This window comes from Pan troglodytes, chromosome 17 (assembly GCF_028858775.2).
Source record: "Pan troglodytes isolate AG18354 chromosome 17, NHGRI_mPanTro3-v2.0_pri, whole genome shotgun sequence".
Classification (NCBI taxonomy): domain Eukaryota; kingdom Metazoa; phylum Chordata; class Mammalia; order Primates; family Hominidae; genus Pan; species Pan troglodytes.
Genome location: NC_072415.2, coordinates 83,840,599 through 83,868,538, shown reverse-complemented (window position 1 = coordinate 83,868,538; position 27,940 = coordinate 83,840,599).

Genomic DNA, 27,940 nt, shown 5'->3' with positions numbered 1-27,940 from the left:
CTCAAACCAATAGACCATGTGTAACAGGTTTTGTGTTCGTGTGAAGGAAGATCCTGACAGTTTAAGGAAGAAATCTACAATCTGTACTTCTTAGCATTGAAGGCAGGCCTGAAGACTATCCAGGGTAGAGACACTAATAGATTGGAGATGTCAGGAAAAAAGAACATCTATAATCCAGTAATTGCTTGAGAAAAGTAGAGTTGAATAGAAATGACTACTGAAAAACATTATCATAGAAACTTGATCACCACAAATGAGTCAGATTTTTGTGTTCTATTCCTCACACTTTAAGAGGTTAGAAGCTAACTGTATTATACCTAAGATGTTAGTGATTTGCATTTCCCTGATAATTAGTGATGTGGAACATGTTTTCATATACCAGTTGGCCATTTGCATGTCTTCTTTTGAGAAATGTCTATTCAAGCTCTTGGCCCATTTTTAAATTGAATTATTTGTTTTCTTTGCTAAGTGAGTTGTTGGAGTTCCTTACATATTTTAGATATTAACTTCTTATCAGATATATAGTGTGCAAATGTTTTCTCCCAATCCATGGGTTTTCTCTTCACCTGACTAATTGTTTTCTTTGTGGTAAAGAAGCTTTATAGTTTGATGTAAACCCGTTTGTCCATTTTTACTTTGCTGCATGTGCTTTTGGTGTTACATTCAAGAGGTCATTGCCTAGACCAGTTCCATGAATTTTTTCCCCTTTGTTTTCTCCTAGGAGTTTTATACATTTGGGTTTTAGGTTTAATTACTTAGTCCATTTTGAGTTGATTTTTGTTTATGGTGTAAGGGCACAGTTTTACTTTTTTGCATGTGGATATCCAATTTTCCCAACACCATTTGTTGAAGAGACTGTCCTTTCCTTATTGTATGTTCTTGGCACTATTACTCAAGAGAAGTTGACTGTAAATGTATGGGCTTATTTCTGAGCACTCTATCCTGTTCCATTGGTCTACATTAACCATTTTTATGTCAGTAACATGCTGTTCTGATTATTATAGCTTTGTAGTATATTTTGATATCAGGCAGTGTGATGCCTTCAGCTTTGTTCTTTTTGCTCAAGATCGCTTTGGCTATCTGATGTCTTTTGTAATTTTGTATGAATTTTGGAATTGTTTGTCCTATTTCTGCAAAATTATTATTAAGCTTTTCATAGGCATTGCATGAAATTCATAGATCACATTGGGGAGAATAGACATTTTAACAAATGTCAATTCTTTCAGTTCATGAGCACAGAAAGCCTTTCTATTTATTTGTGTCTTCTTTAATTTCTTTCATTACAATAATTTATCACCTCACACTTGTTAGGGTGACTATTACAAGATACTGTTGAGGGAATAAAAAGACAAATCACAGACTGGGAAAAATATTTGCAAAAGACATATCTGATAAAGAATTGTTTTTCAAATATACAAAGAACACATAAAACTCAGCAATAAGAAAACAAACACTCAATTAAAAAATGGGCCAAAGACCTGAGTAGACACCTCACCAAGAAGATATATGGATGGCAAATGAGCACATGAGATGCTTCCCATCATATGTCATCGGGGAAGTGCAAATTAAAACAACAGTGAGATATCACATTGTCACTATTAGAATGGCCAAAATCCAAAACGCTGACACCACCAAGTGCTGACAAGGATACGGGGCAGCAGGAACTCTCGTTCATTGGTGGTGGGAATGCAAAATGGTACAGCCACTTTGGAAGAGAGTTTTATGGTTTCCTACAAAACAAAACACAGCCTTACCATATGATCCAGCAGTTACACTATGTGGTATTTACTCAAAAGGCATTAAAAATAAATATCACATGATCTTATTTGCATGTGGAATCTAAAAAGGTGAGACTTAGCTGGGTGTGGTGGCTCCTACCTGTAATCCCAGCACTTTGAGAGGCCAAGGTTGGAGGACTACTTGAGTCCAGGAGTTCGAGACCAGCCTGGGCAACATAGTGAGACCCCATCTCTACTAAAACAGTTAAAAAATTAGCCAGGTTTGGTGGAACATGTCTGTAGTCTCAGCTACTCAGGAGGCAAAGGTAGGAGAATCACTGGAACCCAGTGAGTTGTGCTCGTGTCACTGCACTGAAGCCTGGGCAACAGAGCAAGACCCTGTCTCAAAATTAAATTAAATTAAAAGACGAGACTCATAAAAGCTGTGTAGAACTGTGGTTGCCACAGGGTAGAAGGTAGGAGGAAAGGGAAATGGTGAGTTGAAGTTCCAAGGGTACAAAGTTTCAGTTCTACAAGATAATAATTCTAGAGATCTGCTGTCCAACACTCTGCCTATTGTAACAATATTGGATTATTCACTTAAAAGTTGTGAAGGGGGTCATATTAAATGTCCTTACCATAATTTTTTATAAAGAGCGATTTCTTATGGTTTAAGCTAATGCATTTCAGGTGCCTTGGTCAGCATCCCAACAAGCCAGTTTGTGATCACGTGCATGACCTTGACTTATGAAACGTATGTATAAATATGTCTGTACGTATATAAGATGTAGATATCTGAAACAGCAAGAATAAAATAACCAAAATATTCAGTTTTTTGGAGTATGGAATTTATATCTCTACACACACACACACACACACACACACACACACACACACACACACTTGACCAGTTCTGAAGTGTTAGTATGGTTACTAATCTTGGCATTTTCTGTTTATGTGTATCTCTAGTCCTGGGTTGACAATGTTGGAATATGAGGATTGCATTCAATATGCTCCAATAGTACATTGCTCTCTATAGATAATGGGGAAACACTTGGACATATTTCTGATGAGGTACTAGCCTGCCTAATATAGTTTTAAAAATAAGGAAAGTAACTTGACTGTATATAAATTTATAAAACATAAAATCTTAAGGTTCTATTAAATTTTACTTTCTATTAAAAAGAAAGTTATATATGTAAAATGGATGATTAAAATTTTCTTATGTTTGAAATCAAATGTGTCATGGAAGTTCTATGAAGATGACCTGACTCAAAAAACCTGAAGGATTGTTGCCCAGGTACAAGAATTTGGACATGTTCATTCTGAGAAATCCCTTAGTTCTTGGACCAGGACCACTTTGCAGTAGGCCCAAGCACTAGGAGCCCACTCTTCAACGCTCAGACATAATGTGGAGGAGTATTTGCTTCTGTAAAACAGATTGGAAGGGTCAATGAAGGAGTGTCTTTTTTTTTTTTATTTAAATGGCTTGGCTTTGAATGTCATCAAAATATGTCTGCTTTAAGCTATAAAGCTTTTAACTACTTTTGCTTTTCTAATTTTATGCTATTGGTCTTTTGCTTTCTTTGTATTAGGAGTGGAAATAATCTACATGGTTACTTTATGTGTCAACTTGACTGGGCTTAAGGGGTGCCCAGATAGCTGGTAAAACAGTATTTCTGGGCATGTCTGTGAGGGTGTTTCTGGAAGAGATTAGCATTTTAATCAGTAGACTGGGTAAAGAAGTGGGTTGATGCCCACCCATTCACCAGTGTGAGCGGGCACCCTCCAATCCATTGAGGACCTTAATACGACAAAAGGGAGAGGGAGGAAGAACCTGATGTCTGCTTGAGTGGAGGCATCCATTTCCTCTGGCCCTCAGACAGTGGCACACCTCGTTGTTGGGCATTTGGACTTGGACTGGAACTTATACCATGGAATTTCCTGGGCCTCCAACTTGCAGACGGCAGACTTGGAACTTCTCAACCTCCATAATCATGTGAACAAATTCCTCATAATAAATCTCTTTCTGTCTCTTTCTCTCTGTATCCTATTGGTCCTGTCTCTCTGGAGAACCCCGACTAACACAATCTGCAACTCCTTATTCCCTGTAATGAGAAACATACCATGTCCCTGACATTTTAAGCCATGTGAGGTCCCAGGTGAGGTCAGTTTACACTCTATCCCCTGCTTACTATGAATAAATAATAAACAACAAAAACCATCCAGTGTTGCAATAGAAAATGCTAGTCCATATTTGTCTTATCTGTACTTTTAGTGAGCATTGCTGTCTTCATTTTCCAAAGGGATGCGCCAATTTATTAGAGTCATAGAGCAAGTTTAGTGGCATTTTGTGACCCATTTTATAAGAAATATGGTTTCAAATATTATCTCTTTAAAAAGGCTCATTTTTGTTTTACACTGATTTTCATTTGCACAGCCTTTTCCATAGATTTTATTACAAATTAAATCTTTCCTATTAGGAAATATTTTTGATTATTAATCATCAGGGGGGTATATTGGCATGGGAGAAAGGAAAAGAATAGCAAAGAAAATATGTTTATCTAAAATGCAAATAGGTATCCAGAATCTCTGCTGAAGAAAGTCAGTTCACATGGCATAGGGGCCAAAAATAGAAACAGAAAAGATACTTTTTCCTTCATACTTTTTATGTTAACAATAACTTGCAACCTTTTAGGCAGATTTTTTTCTGTATATTTTCCATGTCAAAATTGCTTTCTTTGCAAAAATTGAAGTAGATGTAAAAAAAGGATGACTGATATATTTTTTCTGAAGAAACATATTTCTATGGTTTAGAAATATCAAAAAAATTTCTCTCTTTTCAGTTATTATGGTCTTTATAATACAATGGAGGAGTAACAAGAAATGTGAATGGTTAATATTAACATAGATAAATTATAGTATTAATCAAATATTTTTATAGAATGTATTTTCATTTCACCATCTACCATTTCAAACCTATATTAATTAACCAAATAGAGTTTGTATAATATTCTAACCTCAATCCATGATCCATGTATCCCAAAGCCATAAAAATTCCAATTCTGAATATTGTTTGGTTTTTATATAATTTGGAGTTAAAAATCTACCTTCATCTGTATTTTATAATATAGAAGTGAATGAATGCATGATATAACATCTTTTTCTCTGAAGCTCGTTTAGTTAGAGTTAGCAATACCGGAACCAGGTTTTTAAAACAATATAATTTTATTAATATTTTTGAGTAGAAAAGCTGCGTGTTATCATCCTCACTCACCATCCTTCTAACTACCTGCTGGGAGGTCTGCCTCAGGTGTTGGGGACACAAGAAGGTGCAAAATAAACTTCCTAAATACTAATAAGAATAATAGCCAGTATCTATTAGCCCCAGTACTGGCACTAGGGCGAGGATAGTCAAGCATTTGCCTTGGACACAAAAGTAGCGTGCGTGGGGTGGGGGTTTGTCAAAAAACTTCAGTGATCAAGACAAAGAAACCCACTTGCACCACCCTAGTCCCCACCTACTGAGCGCTTACTGTACACAAAGTCCTGTACTAAGAACTTTTTTTGCATTTTTCCTACAATTTTATTTTATTTTATTTTATTTTTTGAGATGGAGTCTCACTCTGTCAGCTATGCTGAAGTGCAGTGGCGCAATCTCGGCTCACTGCAACCTCTGCTTCCCGGGTTCAAGCAATTCTCCTGTCTCAGTCTCCCGGTTAGCTGGGACTACAGTAGGTGCCCGCCACCACGCCCAGCTATTTTTGTATTTTTAGTAGAGATGGAGTTTCATCATGTTGGCCAGGCTAGTCTCGAACTCCTGACCTCAGATGATCTGCCCGCCTCGGCCTCCCAAGCTGCTGGGATTACAGGCGTGAGCCACCACGCCTGGCCCTACAATTTTTTTATTTTAAAACAACCTTCTTAAGAAGTGACCCCCTATAATGGTAGGGTCACTTATGGCCAAGTTCACACAGCTAGTAAGTGGCAAAACTGGAATTGATTCCCGAGTTTTATGCTGTGGATACTTTCTTTCCCTTGTAGACGTTTAATATCCATCTCACGTGGCAGGGATAAAATCACAGCTGCCACCGAGGCCATTAAAAGCAATGCTGAGGTGGGAGGCAAAGCAAGATGGCGGAACAGAATGCTCCACAGATCGTCTCTCCAGCAAGGACACCAATTTAACAACTATTTACACAAGAAAAGCACTTTCGCAAGAACCAAAAACCAGAAAGGAAATCCGGACCAAACTCAGCTGATGCCTGCCCTCGAAGGGAGCAGTTAAAACAGCCCCAGCTAGAAGGGAACGGCCCATCCCAGTGGTCAGAACTTGAGTCTCCATAAAATCAGTGCAGCGTCTCCTCTCAAGGAAGTTCCTCATTCACTTTTAAAGAGATGGAGACCATCCTGGCCAACATGGTGAAGCCCTAAAATTAGTCTGTACTAAAAATACAAAAATTAGCTGGGCGTGGTGGCGCATCCCAGCTACTCCGGAGGCGGAGGCGGGAGAATCACTTAAACCCGGGAGGCGGAGGTTGCAGTGAGCCAAGATCGCACCACTGCACTCCAGCCTGGGCAACAGAGCGAGACTCAGTCTCAAAAAAAAAAGAAAAAGGAGTCTCATAGACTTTTATGATATCCACATATATCTGGCCTTTCTGGGAATTCTTAGGGACTTTGGCAAATTTTCTTTCTTTATTCTGTTAAAAAGCCCTCCCCCTCTCTTTTCCATAGGTCTCTAAAAAACAAAACTGCCGTCTTAAACCTTTGAATGAGTTTAAACTTTGTATTTTCCATTCACTCTGCGCCTTACCGCTGCCAAGTCTCTAATCAGGAGGGTTATCTTAAAATAAAGATATGCGGAAATTTGAAACTGGGTTCTAGTTGATTGCGTGCTTTATTCTGTTCATATTGAGGATGCTTGTCAAAGCAAAATTTGGGAAAAAAGATTGTTTTTCAGAAGAAAAACGAAGCACTCTACTTAAGTGAACAAGGAGCAAAAGTACTTTTGTATTTTACTTCTCTGCAATTGCTACATTTGAACATTATTATTGACTTTTTTCCTTTGAGGGAATGTTGCAATGAATTGAATGATTAAAGAAAACCTTTTCAGTTGGTGCTGTTTTCTCCTGATAATGAGAATAAAAATTACACTCCAGAATAATAAGGTTTAAAGAAATAGATTCTGCCTTGGCAATTTGCAGACTTCGTCTTTTTTTCTTAGAAAAAACCCACCTAGCAACTCTAAAATAATAAGGCAAGACACAGAACAACAGTGATAAAACCCCCCTCGTCCTCCACACTCCCTGTTCACAGTATCTTGCCATCCAGTGTTATTATCTCTACTTTGTTGATGAAAAAATTAGTCTCAAAGGAACCTTAACATTAGTTTTCCTTTAAGTGATTTCTCATTCCTGTCAGGTATAACAAATCACAGAGAAAAATGTATGAAATTACCCCTGCTCTCAAAATGCTAGATGTATTTAACAAACATTTGTTGAGTATTCACTAAGTTCTGAGTGGAGAAATCTCATATATGAACTCAGAGGTGCACGGAGCAAGAGTGAAGGGATGCATGGGACCACCTCCCAGCCCCCAGTGGTCTCGGGCCAGCTTACCCTATGGGAGGCAACCCTTCTGCGGTTTTCATGCTTGAGAGTCACAAGTGGTCAGGGTTTCTTTCCTACCCACTCAATCCAAATGAAACGCAATGATATGTGATATTGTCAAATTTGCTCAGTGTAGAGCAGAAGAAACACAGGGAATTTGCTGCTGGTTTTATTCAGTCTTCTTAGGCCATTTTAAAACCCTGATTGAACCTCAGTGTTCTCATCTGTAAAATCAAATAATAATATATGGCTATAAAAATATTCTAAAAATTATACAAAAGTGTTTATAACCTCTAAATCTTTAGGGTTCTTTCCTTTTTATTATTAAATCTTGCTCTAAAATCAACCTCATCAGGAACACTCATTTGGGAATAGGGAGATTTAAAAATATATGAGTTCTTTTCCAGTCGGTGGTGATTATAATATAAATAGTTAGCAAATGGAGTTTTATAATTTGAAGACAGCCTTAGGGATATTATTCCACTTCAACCTGACCAAAACCCTACAAATAAGAGAAACACCACATTTTTAGCCCCAGTTTGTGTGATTGAGAAATTGGGCTCCTGAAGTTCTTGTCCATGTGAGAGCAGTTTATAAATCATAACTAGCAAGTGTTCATGCCCGAGGGTTTCTTCAGGGCATGGGATTATGTGGCTGACCCTCTGGCTGATATTCGACTCAAGAGGTCCTGATGGAATAGACCTGTCAGATCTGTCTTGTTCTTTACAGGGCCCAAGTCTCTTGGAGGAAGAACTGGATCTGTTTTCCAGATGATATGGGAGTTATTCTTAAGGAATTTATATGTATGCCAAAATGAGAAAGATGTTGACTTTTATTTACTAATAATTTAGGCACTAAAAATGTCACACTTTTGATGTACAAAAAATTTTGTGATTAATCCTTTAAAAATACATCTATCTGTTGAGTAAATTAAATTATCAAGGTTTATGGTATTGATTTTCAATGTAGTTTATGGTGCAACCTTAACATCATTATTGTGTGGACTACAAACCACAATATTATGAAAAGATACACTGTTTTTATGGCTCCAGAGATATAAATTTAGACATTAATACATTTTCCATTTTAAAATGGCTATTTTCAAGTCATTGCCGTTATGATGAAAATAAGAACTTATTCTGAAAATGTATTTCCAGTCCTGATCATATTCAGCTGTTTTTGTAAAGCTTTCCATTTCATTGTTAGGGGGAAGGAAACTTCATTTTCATCAGTGGGTGGAATCTGGGTTGTGTTTATAAGTGTGTTTTATTGAAGTCATCTAAGTATTACCAAAGAGTGGTAAGAGGAAGGTAAGATGATAGTTGTACTTAACACCATGGCAAAATGTAAGTGAAACACCTTCATCAACTAGATCTTACACTCATGTTTATGAAGCTCTACAGACAATATATATCTCTCTCTCTTACTATTTAAAAAAACCCCTCATATACTACTTATACTATATTTACACTAAAGTTATACTATATATTATACTACTTACATTGTAACTAAATGGATAGACTTTGAAACTAATTAATTTATCTTTAGTCTAGGACTTTATACAGAAGGGTCAGCTCATAGCACTTTCATTTAAACCATTTTTCCCCCATAAATCTTGAAGACCTAATCCAAAGCACTTCCAAAACTCAATGTTTCCAATAATATCATTTCTCCTCTTCCTTTATAATACTTGCTCTTCAGAGACCTTTGGAAAATGGCACAGGGGACTTTAGATACTCTATTTTCTCTCTTTCCTGTCATTGATTCTCCTCCACAGTCAGATAAGAACATAACAATATTAGAAGGAGTGGTTTTTTTTAGCTTTTAAAGGGGACATAATGCTATTTCTGGGGGATGCCTCAGTGCACCTTTCAGAGGTTCACACTTTTTCCAAAAGCAACTTCTCAAGTATTGCTCATATGCTCCTTGTGAATTTTGTAGACATATAATTTATAGCTGACAGAGGCCTCCATGGTGAATGTGGCTAAGAGTCCTGTAGCCGACTGGATGGGAAGAGCCTGGAGTCCAAGCACCTTCATGGCTGCCAGAGGACAATGGCATCATTAGGCATTTATTTCCATTTTTCTTTTGTTGTTGTTGTTGTCATTATTATTATGTTATTTCGTAGAGAAAGTAAATTTGGGGAGGGAGGTAGGGGAAAGTAAGCATGGAATAACAGCAGAGCAGTTGAGTGGCTTGCTGGAGCCAGGATGCCTGGTCTGCGTCCTGTTCTGCACCCATTAGCTGTGTGAGCACTGGCAAGGCACAGGATGTCTGGAGGCCTCCGCTTCTTCATCTGTAGATTGGTGATAATCACGGTGGTAGTCGCCCAGGGTGTCAGAGCTCAGAGTGCTGCCTGGTACACAGAAAGCATTCTATAAAGGTTAGTTCTTGCTGTTGTCACTCTATCATTACTATGTCTAAGAGGATTTATGATGAATAACTTACAGAAAAAAGATGAAATGCATTATAAATAAAAGCAAAGTTGTCATTATAACAAGGGCATTGTCAAGGGCAGCAATACATACTGTGTATGCCATGTGTAGAGAGGAGGCCCCCTTCCTTAAAGAGTATCTTTCCCATTCTAATTGTTATCTTACAGAGAAAGCCTCACTGAAAATTATGGTGTCACAGCGAATATTTGGCAATGGACAACATCCTCCAAGGAGTAATACGTAGCTAGGTTGTGTTTGCCTTGACCCTCTGCTTCCAACCTAATATTTTTTGGGTTGAATAAGCTTCTAGATTTGTTTTAATTCTTAGGCTATTGATTCCTAACCACCGGTTTGAAAAACAAACACCATCTTTCTAAGAACTGAGTATTTATGATATTCATCCAGTGGAGAAGCCACAATGGGCCATGACATTTCATTTATAAATACAAATGCACGCAGATTTTAGAAACCAGAGATGAGCTAGGGGCTGGGGAGCATGCTGTGACTTTTCAAGAAAGGCAGTGAACGCGAAAGATTCTATTCGACCAAGAGAAATATGTACTTCTTACATTATTAGGGAAACCAGATATTTTCCTGCCCTCAAGGAAACCCCATAAATGAAGTTCAATTTGTTGAAGTCTGTGATGGTAGATAATTCCCTTTCCAGCGTTGGGAAGGCTTGCTTAGTGTTCAAGTAAAATACGTCCAAGCTAAAGTGAACACAAATGAACCCATGTTAGTAGTTAGTGGCATGGTTATCTAATGTATTGTCCACTTAAGGTCATTTTGTAAGCATAAAAGGCGCACTTATCTTAATTTTTCAGGGACAAGTAGTGTCAAGTGGGGGCAGGAGAACCAGGGAGGTTCTAAATGTTTAAAAATAATCTAGCATAGCAAATGCTTGGCAAAATGCCATGAAACCGTTAAACATCTGGACTGAGTCCGGGTGGGTCCCAGATTCCAGAACCTTCCTGAACCAGAAATGGGCATAGAAATACTCTCTGATCTACTATGTAACCTAACTGAAGGAGAACCAACCACCTACATGGGAGTCAATGTTTCTAACTCCTCTCTGGTGTTTCTCTCTGTAGATGACTCACTTGAGTTTGCGAGTCTGTGAAAACACATTGGATGGTAATAGAAGATATATAAAGTTTATATAGCTTGCTGGATTGTTATAAAAAGTAGCAATAAGATTATACTGATCATATAAAGCAGGCTCTTAAACTCCCTAATTCCTTTTATTCACTGAATGGCCTTGGGCATCATTCAAGTACTTCCTCAAGTTATTAGAAACTGTGCTTGTGTTCTTCCTCAGAATTGTGGGAAATGGCAGTAAAAGTTATTTTTACTATGAAAGTAAAGACAGAAAATCCACAGCTCATAGGAAAAGATTTTCAGCCAGATCGACACATGAAAATGGAAGAGAATTGAGGTCAGCAAAGAGTGTTAAAAATCCCATGATATGAAATTTTCATTTAATGCAAGGATGTAGCCTCTGACCCAGAAGGGGACAGTTATTAATGAATTCTGCCATTGTCTGTTTTTGCTGCTCCCAAAGGCAGACTTAAGGCCATTATTATATTTATTATGACATTAAAAGTATAGTTTCTTTTATGTTCTCAAGAAGTGAAAACTTTCATTTCCTTTAGAATGGAGATAATTATTTTGGAAATTTTCCATTCAAATTATTTTTAAGCGGTGACCTCTTCTGGCTTGTAAGACATGACTTTAAGAAATTAAAAACAAAACTGAGAAGAGAGATCTGATTGAAGCCAAGGGAAGCGTTTTGTCTTTCCAGAAAAGTTTCTGGCCTCTCATAAGCACTTGATAAATAATGCTACTATTTTATTATTACCTGAATTATCCTTTTAATTCTTTCAACTATCTCACTAAGTCCCATGGATGTATGGGAATAGTTCCAACATTTATTTCTCTGGTCTTGATTTCTCTGAGCTACAAACTCGTATAACCAATTGCTTACTTGGCATCTTCATGGTCGTGTGTAATAAGATATCTCATGCTAATCATAGTCAAAACAGACACTGGATTTTCATATCTTAAAATTCCCCCAATCCCAGCACTTGGGGAGGCTGAGGCAAGCAGATCACCTGAGGTCAGGTGTTCGAGACCAGCCTGACCAATATGGGGAATCCCCATCTCTACTAAAAATACAAAATTAGCTGGACCTGGTGGTACATGCCTGTAATTCCAGCTACTCAGGAGGCTGAGGCAGGAGAATTGCTTGAACCTGGGAGATGGAGGTTGCAGTGAGCCAAGATCATGCCATTGCACTCCAGCCTGGGTGAGAGAGTGAAACTCTATCTCAAAAAAAAAAAAAAAAAAAAAAAAAAAAATTCTCCCATCTCAGGTCTTTAACAGTCATTCCTTCATTCATTTTTCCTGAAATATTTACTGAGTGTCTGCTATGTGTGAGGTGCTATTATAGACAGTGGTAATACGGCAGTGTTGTAGAAAGGCAACAACCTGTGCCTTCATGGAAATTGCTTACTGATGTGGGAAACACAAAGTAAACAAACACACATATGCTATAATGCCAAAAAGTGATAATTATGCTGCCAAAAAATAAAGCCATAATAAAGTTCTCAGAACAGTGCCTATATAAGCATTTGATATATAATATAGTAATATCAAAATCTCTTTGGACTAAATTCTCCAATGGCTCTATATAATCCAGACAGAAAAATAATCCAAAAATCTTTGTGGTTTTACCTTTGGTCTTTAGCTTTATCTCCTCTCATAGTTCCCTGTACTCATTGTGTTCAAGCCACACTTTCTTCCCCGCATACCTTGACATTTTTTTACCTTTTCTCACGTCACTACCTTCCCTCCTGCTGTTTGCTCTGTCTACAATAGCATTCTGTGTATTTTCACATGGTTGCTTCCTTTTATCATTCAGGTCTTAGTTCAGACTCCACCCACTAAGAGAAGCATTCTTGACATCCTCTCTGAAGTGGCCATCCCCCATCACTCTTGCATTTTCTACTTCATGTTATCCTTCATCGCACCTGTCATGACTGAAGCGATCTTGGTTTACTTGTTTATAGTATGTTTCCTTCTGCTATGATTTAGAGATCATAAGTGACAGACCTTAACTGCGTTTGCTCACGGCTCTATCATGAGTGCTTAGAACACTGTGCAGCACATAGTAGCAATCAGCAGATATTGAAGCAATGAATATACTGCTCTTTTTTAAAATTTGGGTGAAATTTGAGAAAGTAAAATCAAGTCCCTTCTGAGGTGCAACCCAGTGGAATATTATTGTTAATTTTCTAGAAAATATTGACTAGTTTATACCTCACTGCAGTAGCATACCTCAAAATGTATTATCACGTGAAAGTCATGGGACGTGTCTGGGACACTCTTTGGATGTCATTTAGATGGGCACAGTGAAGGTCTGACTCAGAAGTCATCCTTGGTGCTTAGCTCCTGAAAACTGGAGTGGCAAAATGACAAGAGGGACAAAGTCTACTTTGCTAGTTGTGTTGCATTGTCAAAAGAGCACAGAGTGTGAGGATGCACATTGGTAATACATTCCAGTATTTCCTTTTCAAATGAAAACATGAAAATACAGGTTGAAGACCAAATTGTATTATTAAAATTAAAAAGGAAAAAGAACAGTTTCTCAGATTTAAAAAGAAATCTTCATGAAGAAAAAAGATATGCCATTGTCATATGTGTCACTGATTATTCCCACAAATATTTTTATGTATTAATTTAATTAATTATTATTATTTGCTTGAGATGAAGTCTTGTTTTGTCACCCAGGCTGGAGTGCAATGACGTGTTCTTGGCTCACTGCAACCTCTGCTTCCCAGGTTCAAGCGATTCTTCTGCCTCAGCCTCCCGAGTAGCTGAGATTACAGGCTCAGGCCACCATGCCAGGCTAATTTTTGTATTTTTGTATTTTTGTATTTTTTGTAATTTTGTAGAGACAGGGTTTCACCTGTTGGCCAGGCTGGTCTCGAACTTCTGTCTTCAGGTGATCCACCTGCCTTGGCATCCCAAAGTGCTGGGATTATAGGCGCATGCCACCATGCCCAGCTAATTTTTGTATCTTTAGTAGAGACAGTGTTTCCCCATGTTGACCAGGCTGGTCTGGAGCTCCTTACCTCAAGTGATCCACCTGCATCAGCCTCCTAAAGTACTGGGATTACAGGCGTGAGTCACCACACCCAGCCTCTCTTTTATGTATTAATTTTAATTGTGGAAGATACTAGAAATTTCTGTGCTCAAAATTTTATTTTATTAACAATTTAGACAAAATAGAAGAGGACTGTGAGTTACATAGGTACAATGACTCTTCAGAGTTTTAACTCTTAAGAATTATGCTATGGTGTGGAGATTCCTTAAAGAACTAAAAGTAGAACTACCATTTGATCCAGTAATCCCACAACTGGGTATCTACCCAGAGGAAAAGAAGTCATTATTTGAAAAAGATACTTGCACATGCATGTGTATAGCAGCATAATTCACAATAGAAAAGTCATAAAACCTGCCCAAAAGTCTATCAATCAACAAGTGAATAAAGAAACTCTGGCATATATATATATGATGGAATACTACTCAGCCATTAAAAGGAATGGATTAACAGCATTTGCAATGACCTGGATGAGGTTAGAGAATATTATTCTAAGTGAAATAACTCAGGAATGGAAAACCAAACGTCATATGTTCTCACTGATATGTGGTAGTTAAGCTATGGGGATGCAAAGGCATAAAAATGATACAGTGGACTTTGGGGACTTGAGGGGAAGAGTGGGAGGTGGGGGGTGAGGGATAAAAGACAACAAATATGATGCAGTGTATGCTGCTTGGGTGGTAGGTGCACCAGGTTCTCACAAATCTCCACCAAAGAACATACTCATGTATCCAAACACCACCTGTACCCCAATAACTTATGGAAAAATAAAATTTAAAAAAGAATATGGAAACATCATTGAGATTTTTGTGGGGTAAAGACACTTATGTGATTATTTCCCAAATCAGTTGTGAGTTTGACTTTCAAAGTCCATATTTCTCCTGCCATGGCTGTATGTAAACTCTGGTATTGTTTTTCCATGCTGGGTGGAGCCAGGGGTTCTGTTAAGTATTTGGTGAGTTGCCAAGGCTTTGGTGCATGGGTGCCCTGCCATGGGTGTGTTTGGGTGCTCCCTGTGTCCTGCATTGTAAAGAAACCTTGCCCTCTCTTCTGTATAGAGCATATCTTGGTAGAACATTCTAGACCTAAGAGGCAGGGAGTGAGAAATATCCAGAGAGAGTATTAATATACTGTGATGTAGGGGAGGGCGTAGTTGTTTTTCTAAATTCTAAGGATCACCTTTTCCAGGAGGCTTTTTTGAACCCTCGTTTTCAGGAAAAATGAACATTTATCTTTAGTAAACCATAGCATCTCCGTCAGTCACAATGCAAGTCTGCTTGCTGGCCTACTTTCCAAGACAACCGTCCCCAGAGGAAGCCCTTAGCATTGTGGATCATTTGCATAGATAAGTTTTGAAATTTCAGGAAGAAAGGAATACCTTTTCCTTCTTCTAACTGATACATTTACTGTTTCTACAGTTTGGATATTTTACCCTGACTCTGTGAGAGCTGCTATCAGGGTTTTCCTGCCCATGCAAGATAGCCTTGGTTTAAGGTCAGCTAGAGGCTAGAACCCTGCCTCAGGATGCATCACCCAGTCAGCCTCACTGAAACCCTGGGAAATCCCTGGACCCGAGATACACAGCCTTCTCGACTTCCAACGCACCTCTTCATCATGATAAGGGAGCCCAGATTTAAGGTGGTTTTCAATTTAGACCAGGTCTCATGGGCTGTTGATATAACTTGTGCATTAACTGTTGGGTTTGAGTTTGGTTGCTTAGGAAGCTTTAACCTTTGGATCGTTGATAATCTGAATCCTATCTACCTCTGGGCTACCACTTGCTCAGATGTTCTCCACTCCTAGCAATCTGATCTGGTTCTACCTAAGAAAATGTTGCAGCCATTGCTGAATCCCCAGTACCGATAAGGCATGTAGTATTGCCCAGTTAATGTTTGTTGTTGAATCAGCTGGTTTTTTTCTTCCTCACTTACACTTAATGTGGCTCAATGGGTTCTTGGCTCCAGGATCTGCATTTTTTTATCAGTTTCTGGCCAGGATTTCCATGCCGATATTTCTGATACTTCTCTTCTCTATCATCCCCTGCCTTGTTTTACTTCTTTGGCTCTGGTTTCTGCAGCTACAACCTGCTGCCACCTGTTCCCGTGGCTCACAATGAACCAGGTGGATTTATTCCAGAGTGCTGATTCAGATTTCAGTAGAAAGTTCAGTCTTACTGATGGGGACCCAGTTTTATCTTTGGAGATTAAGACACAGATGGTAGATAGATATTTTTCAGTATCAAGTGAAAATGAAAAAGAAGTCTTCCTATTTTAAATACTTAGGATATAAAAATGTATAATTTCAGAAGCATTAAGATCTTAATAAATATTTAATATTCTTTCATAATTTACACATTCTCGGTATATGAACCTTATCTGAGTTGATAACTTTATAGACTAAAAAGATAGAAAGATCACAAATCTAAAATTTCAAAATGCGCAAAACAATAAAAATAATCATAAACTGGTAATGTATTTTCTGTTATAAATACTAAAATAAAGCATCTATTACCTAATGCCCAATTCCTATTAAGGAAGAGTTTAATATAGACTTATGCTTCATTATAGTTATTAACAATAATCTACTTTTCCTGTTTTTAAATATAAATCCTAGAATTGACTTATAATATTTGCTAATTAAGTTACATATACCTGGAAATTGCATTAGATTTGAAGGTGTAGTATATCTAAAGCAATAGTTTAAATAATGCTGAAGTTGAGAAGGTAATCAATAATCACTGGACAGTGTTATTCCCGTAGTAAAGAGCTAAGAGTAGAGACCTGATTACATCCACTGATTATGGATATCAGTTTACATGTGCAGACTGTGTGGAGATGCCCTGTGCCCAGAACCTAGGTTTGGTGCTGATATCCATAGTAAGTGTTCAGACTGGGACTCAGATGGGCGGTGGCCCTCAAACTATGCTTTGTGCTTGATTGAGGGGGTAAGGCATATGTGATTCTCAGGAAAAGAAACACACTCTGGTCTCTTCTCACCCTTTTCTCCTGCCTTCCTCTAAGGAGTGTAATCCTGGGGAAAGAGCTTAATTCTGGTATTATGTATACTGACAATATTTGCAGGAATAGTGAGAATATTTTACCTTTATTTGTGCAATCAACAAAAATAATCACATTAGTTCTACAGAGGTGAAGGGTAACTTAAAAACGTGGGTGAGAGATAGATATTGATTGATTGATTTGAGCATACTGTTACTATTTGTTAAAGATAGAAACCTTGAGATTCAGAGGAAATTTGGTGGGAAGCAATGAAATGATCTAAAACTCTGGTAGTGTACATAGTGTGGAAATAAATAATTTACTAGTAATGCTACATTTTGTGTGATCAGAATCTTCTCCAGTCTCATCCAAGGCATAATAGCTTTTTAAGTATTAAGCAAACGATGCATTATAAAACACATTATTGAAGGTTAAAAGATAAACAAATATGTTTTTATTGCCTCAGTTTTCCAGAGTTAGTTATGAAGAAAAATTGGTTGAATAACAGAGTGGAGTTTGAATTGGTAAAAGGTAATGTTGAATAATGATGTGAATTTCAATACTGTTTTATACATGCAAATAACACAGAAAGAGAGTGTGTTAGTCTGTTCTCATGCTGCTAATAAAGACATACCCAAGACTGGGTAATTTATAACGAAAAGAGGTTTAATTGACTCACAGTTCAGCGTGGCTGGGGAGGCCTCAGGAAACTTACAATCATGGCAGAAGGGGAAGCAAACACATCCTTCTTTGCATGGTGACAGCAAGGAGAAATGCAGGGGAACTGCCTTTTATAAAACCATCAGATCTCATGAAACTTATTTACTATCATGAGAACAGCACAGGAAAACCCACCCCCCATGATTCAATTAACTCCTACTGGGTGCCTCCCACAACATGTGGAGATCATGGGAACTGCAATTCAAGATGAGATTTCAGTGGGGACACAGCCAAACCATATCAGAGGAACAGAGAGAGAAAGGGAGGGGAGGAGGGAGAGAGAGAGGGAGGTGGGGAAGAAGAGAGATAGAAGGGGAGAGAGAGGATTAGAGAAAGAAAGATATTAGCAGTATGTATTGGTGTGAATAGTTTAAAAGCAAAATAGTTATCCCTCCATTTAATCTTTTAAATTTTTCCTGTTTTGCAGAGAGAGGAAAATGGAAGGAAAACTATCTCACCATATTTAGGGATAGGGGACCCTCATGTCCTGACTTCCCATAACCAGGAAGGCTATCTTGAAAGACTAGGTGTGCTGACCCCCAGGTGGCACCAGCTCACCCCGTCCAGCGGCTGCCTCTGCTGCTGCAGCTGCCGACTCTGCTGCTGCAGCTACCCAGGCAGTTTCCAGCGGCTTTCTAAGCTGTGGCTCTTCCTCTATTTCCAGACCTTCTGTCCATGGCTGAATTCCAGGTGGAGGTTAATAATAATAGCATAAAATCATTTCATATAGAGTCAGATTGCCTGAGTTCAAACCCCAGCTCTGCATACACTGGTGTGTGCTTTTGAGCAGCTTGCTGACCTCTCTATGTTTCAGTTTCCTTGTCTGTACAATGGAGATAATACTAGCATGGTTGTTACGAGAATTAAATGAGTTAACAAAAGTGAGTTCACATAGTAGCAATTCATTAAATGTTAGCTGTTATTCCTTTACTCTCCAGATGTTCATTTGCTTCTCTTCAGAATTTCACCATGAAAGCTAGAAGGGGAATTAAAACAACTATGTAGTTAATAAACAAGCAAGGCATAATCATCCATCTTCCAATTCTTTGGCCAGTTCAAGAACTGGGTTACTTTCCTCTCTCAGCTCTAGTAATGCGTTTATTGAGATTAGAACCTCCAAATCCTGCTGTTTTTGGACAGCATGAGACTAGCTTGATAGAAGTCTGTGAATAGTTCTTACATCGTCTTCTCTCATGAGTTTCTTTGGAATTTCTTTCAATCTGCAATATGGCCATTGAATTTTTCCTGCACATCTAATTTCTTCTTGGAATCAAAGGCAATGCCAAGGGACAAGGTTCTGAGCTTTTTTACTCTGCCAATGGAAATGATGAGGTGACTTTTAACACTTTGGAGAGTAACCTGCGTGGAAGGATTCTGCTGTGTTTGCTTAATAGTGCTCAGGAGAGCATGCTGTAATGTGAGCAGCCTGGCTCTATTTCAAGAAGATAAGATTGGCCTCAGAATGTCATCTCTTCAATGGCCCAAAAGTAAAGATTTACTAAAATGACTATCAGAGTGTAGCTTCAAGGATCTCTGATGGAATGTTATTGGTTCAGTTGTGATGATTGGGAGGAGGGTGTTGATAACTTAGGTGTGAGTATTAGATGTTCGGCACAGTAGTGGGTAGGGATTGAGGGTAAAGGGTTCCTAGATTTTGTTGCATTTCTTAAAGGAAAAATCACAGCTCTTCTTTTTACCTAGTGCTTGTTCTGAATAGTGCATGTAGGAAGGAGAAATGCCTGGCAAGCATCTAAGAGTGAGTTCCCTGTCCCATCACAGCACAATAATGGTACTCATGATGGGTACATTTTCCTTGTTTAATTAGATCGTTACTATAGCTGTTCCATTTCAGCTCTTATGTCATCAGCATTTCAGGTAGAGATACAGAAGAGGTAATTGTCAAAGTGGCTGTTTTCATTTTTTTCTACATTGTCTAGGATCCAAGACCTTGAGACAAGTTATTTTAAGTGACTTCTCGAATTCTTAAGTCTGCATCTGTAGCTGGCAAGCCCCCATCATGGTCGGTGAGGTGAAGATCTTCTTTCCTCCTGCCTTGGTTCTTCTTTATCACTATCCTCCCAGTTAATTAATTAGAAAGTATAGAAAGTAGTCTAATTATATAATGAGTTGAACTTTATTGGATGTGAAAAGTACACGTATAATTTTAGAATGTATTATCTTAGATGATGGACCGATTAGCTTTGAGCCAGGAAAAAGCTGAAAAGAACTGGCAGCAATAGCTGTCAATCGAAAATGGCATAGGATAAATGAAGGTGAAATTAGTTTATTGCTAAAATAGGAGTCTCAAAAGTAACTGAGATGAGAAGGTGGGTCAAGAAAGCCCAACAGCATCATGGAAGCTAGATAACTGGGCACGTTTTTTCCATCAGTGAACTCTGGTTCACATGTGAGCACCCAGCTTATTTGCCTGAAGGAGAGCTCGTGTTTCGACAGTTTGTGTGAGCAAGGTCTTCTCATAGAATGTATAATTAGACACTTGTCAATATTATAGATTCTACTATAGGCACTTACCAAAAGTATTTAATCAAAAGAGCTGGTTCTATAACTGTCCTAGTAAATCATGTAGTAGAGCCTGATAAATGAGTAAAAAAAAGTAATGGGAAAAGGAGTGTTGACTTTAAAGTTGTAGAATCTCCAGAAAGTTCTATTCACAGCTGAGCTTCACCCGCATGCTGGTTGTGGAGCCAGGTGTGTTTGCTGTCCTCTCCATACTTTTCAGCCTAGGCTGTCTTGGGAGCAGACTCCTGGCCTCCACTTCTTGTCAGGTGGCTTCTGCACCAGCTGGGGCTCCTGGAACTGACCTTTTGGTACCTTCTTCACAGTAAATACTAGAGCTCACAGCAGCTGTCCTAAAAGCAGTAGGAAGCTGGCCTCTGATCAGCAGAAAATTTTCGGAATCCATCCATCTGAAATGGCCCTATGCAGAGATCAAGAGTGACAGTTCATCAATGTGTTGAGGTAACCCTGGAATTTAGCCAGGTATTCAGGATGCTATGGAAAGTTAAGATGTTTGAAGAAGTATTTTCACTTTTGGTAAGATGTGCATCATGCATATCATACTTTTTTAAAAAGATATTTTACCAGTAGACTTTATTTTTAAGAATAGTTTTAGACTTAACAGAAAAGTTGAGCAGATAGTAGAAAATTCCATATACAATACCCCAATAGATTTTCTCCTATTGTTGACATCTTGTATTAGTATGATACATTTGTTATGATTAATGAACCAATATTAATACATTATTAACTGCAATGCACAGTTTATTCAGATTTCCTTAGTTTTTACCTTTTTTTTTTTCTTTTTTAAAATCTCTTCCCGGATTCACTCAGGATGGATACCACGTCACATTTTCTTCTCATGTCTCCTTAGGGTCTTCTTGGTTGTGACAGTTTCTCAGACATTTCTTGTTTTTGATGACCTTGATAGCTTTGAGGGGTACTGGTGCAGTATATTGTAGAATGTCTCTCTATTGAAATTTGTCAGATTGCTTTTATCATTATTAGACTGGGGTTATGGGTTTTCAAGAGGAAGACCATTGTGGTAAAATGCCATTTCCAATATTGCATCATATCAAGGGTTCATGCTAGCAAAATGATTTCTGACTGTTGATGTTGACCTTGATCACCCGGCTGAGTACATGTTCATCAGGTTTGTTTTCTGTAAAGCTGCTTTCCCTCTTTCCTTTTGATGCTCTTTGGAAGAAAGTCGCTATGCACAGCACACACCTACAGAGTGGGCAAATATGGTCCTCCCACTTTAGGGTGGATTATCTCCATGGCATAACAGGTTTTGATAATATTATTTTTTCATCCCTTGCAAGGTTGAGAACACTCAAGCTAATGTAACTCGAAGACATACGATTTGCAGAAGCTCTCAGCAGTTGCCATGACTTACATAGCTACCCATGGTCTTCCTCTTCTAATTTCCACTCCCTCCAGTCTTCTCACTTCTCGCCCTGACCTGTGTTACAACGCTTTTTTTTCCATTTCCAGACCATTACCCCAGAAACATAAGCAGATTTGTGTATCTAAAATTGGATTCTTAAAAAATTTTAGATCTTTACCCACCTCCAGGAGAGCATTTACAAACAGTTCTCAGTTCTCCTTAAATAATGAAATTTGATTTAATAAAGGGAAAGGTGCCTATTTTGTGACCTGCATAGACTCTACCTGATTTGGCCCTGGGCCATACAAGTCGGTTCCTGGTAAAGCCCAAATTTCAGTTTATTTAAAGAAACCCATCCCTATAGAGCCACACCACCCATCAGGATAGTCATTAGCCACATGCTGCTGTGGAGCTCTGGACATATGGCTAGTCTGAACTGAGAGCTGAGATGTGCCTTACGTTTGAAATACACATTGCATTTCCAAGACTTACAACATAAAAAAGTGTGTGAAATATCTTACTAATAATTTTTATATTGATTGCATGTTGAATGATAATGCATTGAATATATTCGTTTAAATAAGTGTATTATTGAAATTTCACTTCTTTCCTTTTTACTTTTTATAATGTAGCTATGAGAATGTTTAAAATTACAGAAGTGTCTTGCATTGTGTATGTACTCGAAAGCACTGCTATAAACTATATTAGATGTCAGAAAATGCTCCTACATTATTACTTTATAGCAGCTGGAAGTTAAACACACACACACACATCTACCTTGGAAAAAAAGACTTTTGTTTTTTTTTTTGAGACGGAGTCTAGCTCTGTCGCCCAGGCTGGAGTGCAGTGGTGCGATCTCGGCTCACTGCAAGCTCCACCTCCTGGGTTCACGCCATTCTCCTGCCTCAGCCTCCCGAGTAGCTGGGACTACAGGCGCCCGCCACCACGCCTGGCTGATTTTTTTTTTTTTTTTTTTTTTTTTTTTTTTTGGTATTTTTAGTAGAGACGGGATTTCACTATGTTAGCCAGGATGGTCTCGATTTCCTGAACTCGTAATCTGCCCGCCTCGGCCTCCCAAAGTGCTGGGATGACAGGCGTGAGCCACCGTGCCCGGCCTGGAAAAAAAAGACTTTTAAAGACAGTCGGTATTGACTGTTTCTAAATAGGCAACAGTGAGTTCATATGATAGGAGACAGTTGCCTGGGAGTTAACAGAGGCTGAGACCAGCGGAAAAAGGCTGCACAAATAGCAGGAGGCCATCTGTTACATTCTAGGTGATACATAAAAACTGAAATCACATGATGACTTAATTTACATGGTATGGAAATATTCATAAAAGTATTTATTCTTCCAAATATCTAGAGTTATAAAGGTCAATAAAGGAGGACGATGTTGTTGGACAAAACACATAGGGTTTGGGGTAAATTATTTTCAGCTCTAATTGTTTAGAAAATCAAATGACGTTAAAACTGGGAGAATGGTAGCCACCACCAATATCAAAGAAATCGTAAGAATCATATGAGGTAGAAACTTCCTTCAGAATGGAAGGCTCCAAGCAGAAAAATAAAGACGTATAAATTGCTTCTGGGAAGCTATTTCACTAGCTATCCATGATAGCAATTCCCTTTGGAATTATTGATATTGGTTCCCTAAAAGATCTTCCAGGTATTGACCGGGCTTAGTTGTGGAAAGGAGAATAGAGATTATCTGTGTGGCGTACTGGGATTTTAAATTAAGATTGAAAGTTTCCCAGCCTCTTTACTATTCTAAAGAGACGCAATGCGATACCACCACACTCAAGACAAATGGCCAGATAATGGTCAAATTGCCATTCAGACCAAAGGTTTTCAGAGTACGGAAAGAGGACTGAAACAGAATTATTTGACTCTTCATTCACTTTAGCTGTCATGGAATTTTTGTCTTTCCTTCAGCTTTACTGAAATATAACTTACATAAAATAAAATGTTTCCACTTTAAGTCTGCGGTTAGGTGAATTTGGAAAAATAGGTCAATTTACTTCACCACCACCCCATATCAAGATGGAGAACATTTCTGTCACTTCAACAAAATCGCCCATGACCACTTGAAAACAATCCTATAACCCCCATTCCAGGCCATCAGTGATCTGATTCATAAAAGTTTTGATTCATTTTGCTTTTTCTGAAACTTCATGTAAATGAAATCATGTACTTTTCTGGTGTCTGGCTTCTTTTGCTCAAGATCATGTTTTTGAGATTGATCCATGCTGTAATGTGTATCAGTAGTTAGTGCCTTTTTGTTGCTAAATAATATTCCATTGTGTGGTTAAACAATATTTTGTTTATTCTTTATTGATGGACATTTTGGTTGTTTCCAGTTTTAGGCTATGATCAAGCTTCACATGCAGGTTTTGTGTGGACCTAAGTTTTTAAGTCAATTATGTAAACACTAAGGAGCAGGATTTCTGGATTGTAAGACTATGTTTAGTTTTGCAAGAAGCTGCCAAACTATCACAGCTGAGCTTCATCTGCATGCTGGTTGTGAAGCCAGGTGTCTTCCAACATGGCTGTACCATTTTTAATTTTCACCAGCAATGAATGAGAGTTTCTGCTGTTCTACATCCCTGCCAGCACTTGGTATTGACAGTTTTAAAAAATAATTCAACCATTCTAATAGGAATATAATGGTATTATGTTGTTGTTTTAATTTGCAATTTCCTAATGACAAAATATGTTTATAATGTTTTCTCATGATTACTAACAATCTGTATATCACTGCTTTAATGTTTTCTAGCATAAAATTTTAATTCCTCTAATAATTTTTATTTTATTTTATTATTTTATTAATCATATTTTTGAGTTATTTTCTTTCACATGCATCAGGATTTTTTGAAGATATTATTTAAAATGTGAATTCTCAACTCTTCCCATCCAGAGATTTGGATCCAGTCAATCAGTGAGGGCGTAACATTTGGGATTTGGATAAGTTTCCAAGAGATTATGGTGCCAGCTTTGCCCTTTATCACCCTGCTCTCAACTCTGTAGTAATCTTCATTAAGTGAAGATTTAATTACTTCTATTTTGATTTTTTCTTATCCTATCCATCTTGAGATTGAAAGATGACTGAAAAGTTATGTTATTTCATTATTGTCAGTCCATTTTGTGGTGCTGTAATAGAATACCTGAGACTAGGCAATTTATAATGAACAGACATTTATTGGCTCACAGTTCTGGGGGCTGGGAGTTCTAATATCAAGGTACTGGCATCTGGCAAGGTCCTTTTAGCTGCCTCTTCCCATGGTGGAAGGCGAGAGCATGAGATAGAGCAAGAGGAAGCTGAGCTTGCCTTTTTAATAAGGGCAGCCCAGGATCCCCTGTGGCCTAATTCCTTTTGAAAGTTCCCCTTCTTAATCCTGTTACAATGGCAATTAAATTTCAACATGAGTTTTGGAAAGGGCAAATATTTAACTATAGCAATTACTGTTTTTCTATTGGGGAACCAAATAATTAAATTAGTCTGAAGTATAATAAACAGCGAGACATTTCCTGGAAGGCAGAATGGCCCCCAAAGATGTCCATGGATTTACACCTGGACCCTGGGAAAAGCTGATTTCATGGCCACACAATCTTCCCCTTAAACTTTAGGAGCATGAAAAGACCAGAGTGTTCAGCCTCGCAAAAAGCTCTTTGAAAAGATAAGAGGGTGACTCACAGATCTCTTCAATCAAACCAGAGGGCCTGGAGAAACTTAAGAATGTTGCTCTTCAACTATCTCGGGAGAAGCCAAAAATAGAGAGGTATTATCTCAAAATGATTCATGAGCATAGACTTCTTTCTAATGAAGGGGATCTCTGTGAACTTCATGCAAAATTTAAAAGGTTCTTGAGAGGTTTTTTGATCAGCAGAAACATTTCCAGAATGTTCTGAAAGGGACAGAGAAAGTATGAAATGAAAGAAAACTGTTGGACTCCAAAGTTCTGCTACAAGGAAGCGGGTTGACAAAACCACTTATCTGATGATATGGGGACTTTGGAGCTGTGAAGATTTAGATAAGATTTTGGACATCAAATTTATGTTGTAAGTGGGTGAGACCTTTGGGGACCTTAGGTATTTAATAGCTTGGAAGGACGTGAGTCTTTGTGTCCAGAGGGTGGATTCTGGTCGACAGGATGACCTTCTGAAAATGATCACACTCTAATCTCAGGGCACTGTGCATACATTATGCTTCATGGCAAAAAAGGACTTTACAGATGTGATAAAGGCTGTGAAAATAGGGAGAGTATCCTGCTTTCTCCAGGTGGTTGTAACCTAATCACATGAACTCTGCAGTCAGAGAGATGCCAGAGAAGGGAAGTTGGGGGGACTTGAAGTGTCAGAGGGCTTCACCCTACCACTGCTAGAGAGAGCCACATCCTCTAGGAGAAAACATGGACCCCTGGCTGACAGCCAGCATGGAAATAGAGACCTCAGTCTTACAGCTGCAAAAAACTAAATTTGGCCAACAGCCCAACTGAACTTGGAATCTGATTCTAATTCAGAGAACATCGTGAGACCTTTAGGCAAAGACTCAGCTAAACCTGCCCAGACTTCTGACCCACAGAAGCTGGAAGATAAGAAATTTGCACTATTTTAAGTTGCCACGTTTGTAGCTCCTATGGTACAGCAGCAATAAAAAATGAATACCCACAGGATGAAGTGGACGCTGTTATGGAAGGTGAATCAAGAACAGGAGAGCAAGCCTAATGCTAACAGGGGATGCACATCTGGGGTGGATGCTCATGTACAGAGAGAATGAGGCACAGGACCATTTCGAGAAAGATGGTCCACAGAGGAAGAAGTAGAGGAAAAGGAGGAGAGAATTTGATGATCAATATTTGATGTAAGCAATTATTAAGAGAATTCCTGTATTATGTACAGAATGTGATGAATGACTTCCTGTGCCTTTTGTTCAGAGGGAGAGGATCTTGGGATGATCTTTATTAAATAATGACCTTTATCTTATATAAACACAAGCTTCATGCTCATGTTTAAGAGACTGAGATTCTTATTTGTTGAACCGGAAAGGAAAGGAAGTCAGTATATCAACAGAGATATGACTTTTCTCATCCAAGCCTGAAGACCTTAATAATTCAAATAGATAATACAGATAATTTCACAGGTTGGGTTAATAATTCAAATAGATAATACAGATAATTTCACAGGTTGGGTTAAGCATTCTTTAGCAATAAAGGCAATTTTTCTGACCATTGATTCTTGTCATTCTAAGATGGGAATAGGGTCTGGGAAACCTGGTGTCTCAAAGAATCTGAAGTAGACTTAATTTTGAATCCTCATTTTCCTATTCCATTCCTCTAGGGTTGTTTGGGTTGCAGTGAGGTTTTATAGCTGTAACTTATCAAAAATATTGCATTAATCCTCAATCATCTTGTCCTTCCTAGTGACTTATTCCACAAACTCTTAAATCAGCTGAAAATGTGACTCTTGACATCCTTCTAATCCAATTCCCCCAAATAATAAAAAGAGGAGGAGTCCTCAAATAGAGTGTGAGAACTGCCATTAGAAATCCAGCCAGTTGTGGTAAGATGCTGTGATTAACTGCATGGCACCGGGTAGGTCTCCTGGGATTGCCATTGTATGCGAGGTGAGGCGACTTCTCACAACTTCTGAACATTTGTCCGCATACATAGTCACATTGGTTCATCAATCCTGAGAAGGTTAAAGGGGATATTACTCAAAATCTAGCATGGAGGGCAAAATTTCAATAGCCGGTTATGCCACTGAGTTTCAAGGCTTTAAAAGTGAGAGGTGATAGTTATTTCAAGGTTGATACCAAATCTTCTCTCCCCAGACTCTCCTCCTCCACCTTTACAAAAATTACTATCATTATGCAAAGCAATTCACGTGCTGGCCCATCTTTTCCTTTCCCAATTTCTACAAATGAGTCTATAATTGGTCCACATAAATACAAACCCTTGTGGTTGTTGCTGTTTAGTGGTTCTCCAAGAATCAAATCCCTATTTGAAATGAAAATAGCAGGTCTTCATCTGTTTATATGCCTTTTGGTTATTTTTGACCACATTAACATCACTGAAATGTCTGCACATAATCGATTGCAGATGTTCTTCTCATGCTAGGAATAAATTACAATGGCTATTAGGGCAACAGTCATTGTGAGGTGCTTTTTTGAGAAGAGAGGTTCTTGATGGGGAATAGCAGTGCCTTATGGACTCAGAGTTATTTTTTGACCTTTAGGAAGGCAGCGGTTAGAGAAACCCATACCATGCCCCGTGGTTTAAATGGACAATGGCTTTATTGATGTACATTATCTATATCCTCCAGGTTGAGTACGTGTCTATAAACTTTGTTTTGAGGTTTTCTTAGAATTTCTCTCATGCTAAATCTTTACTGCTCT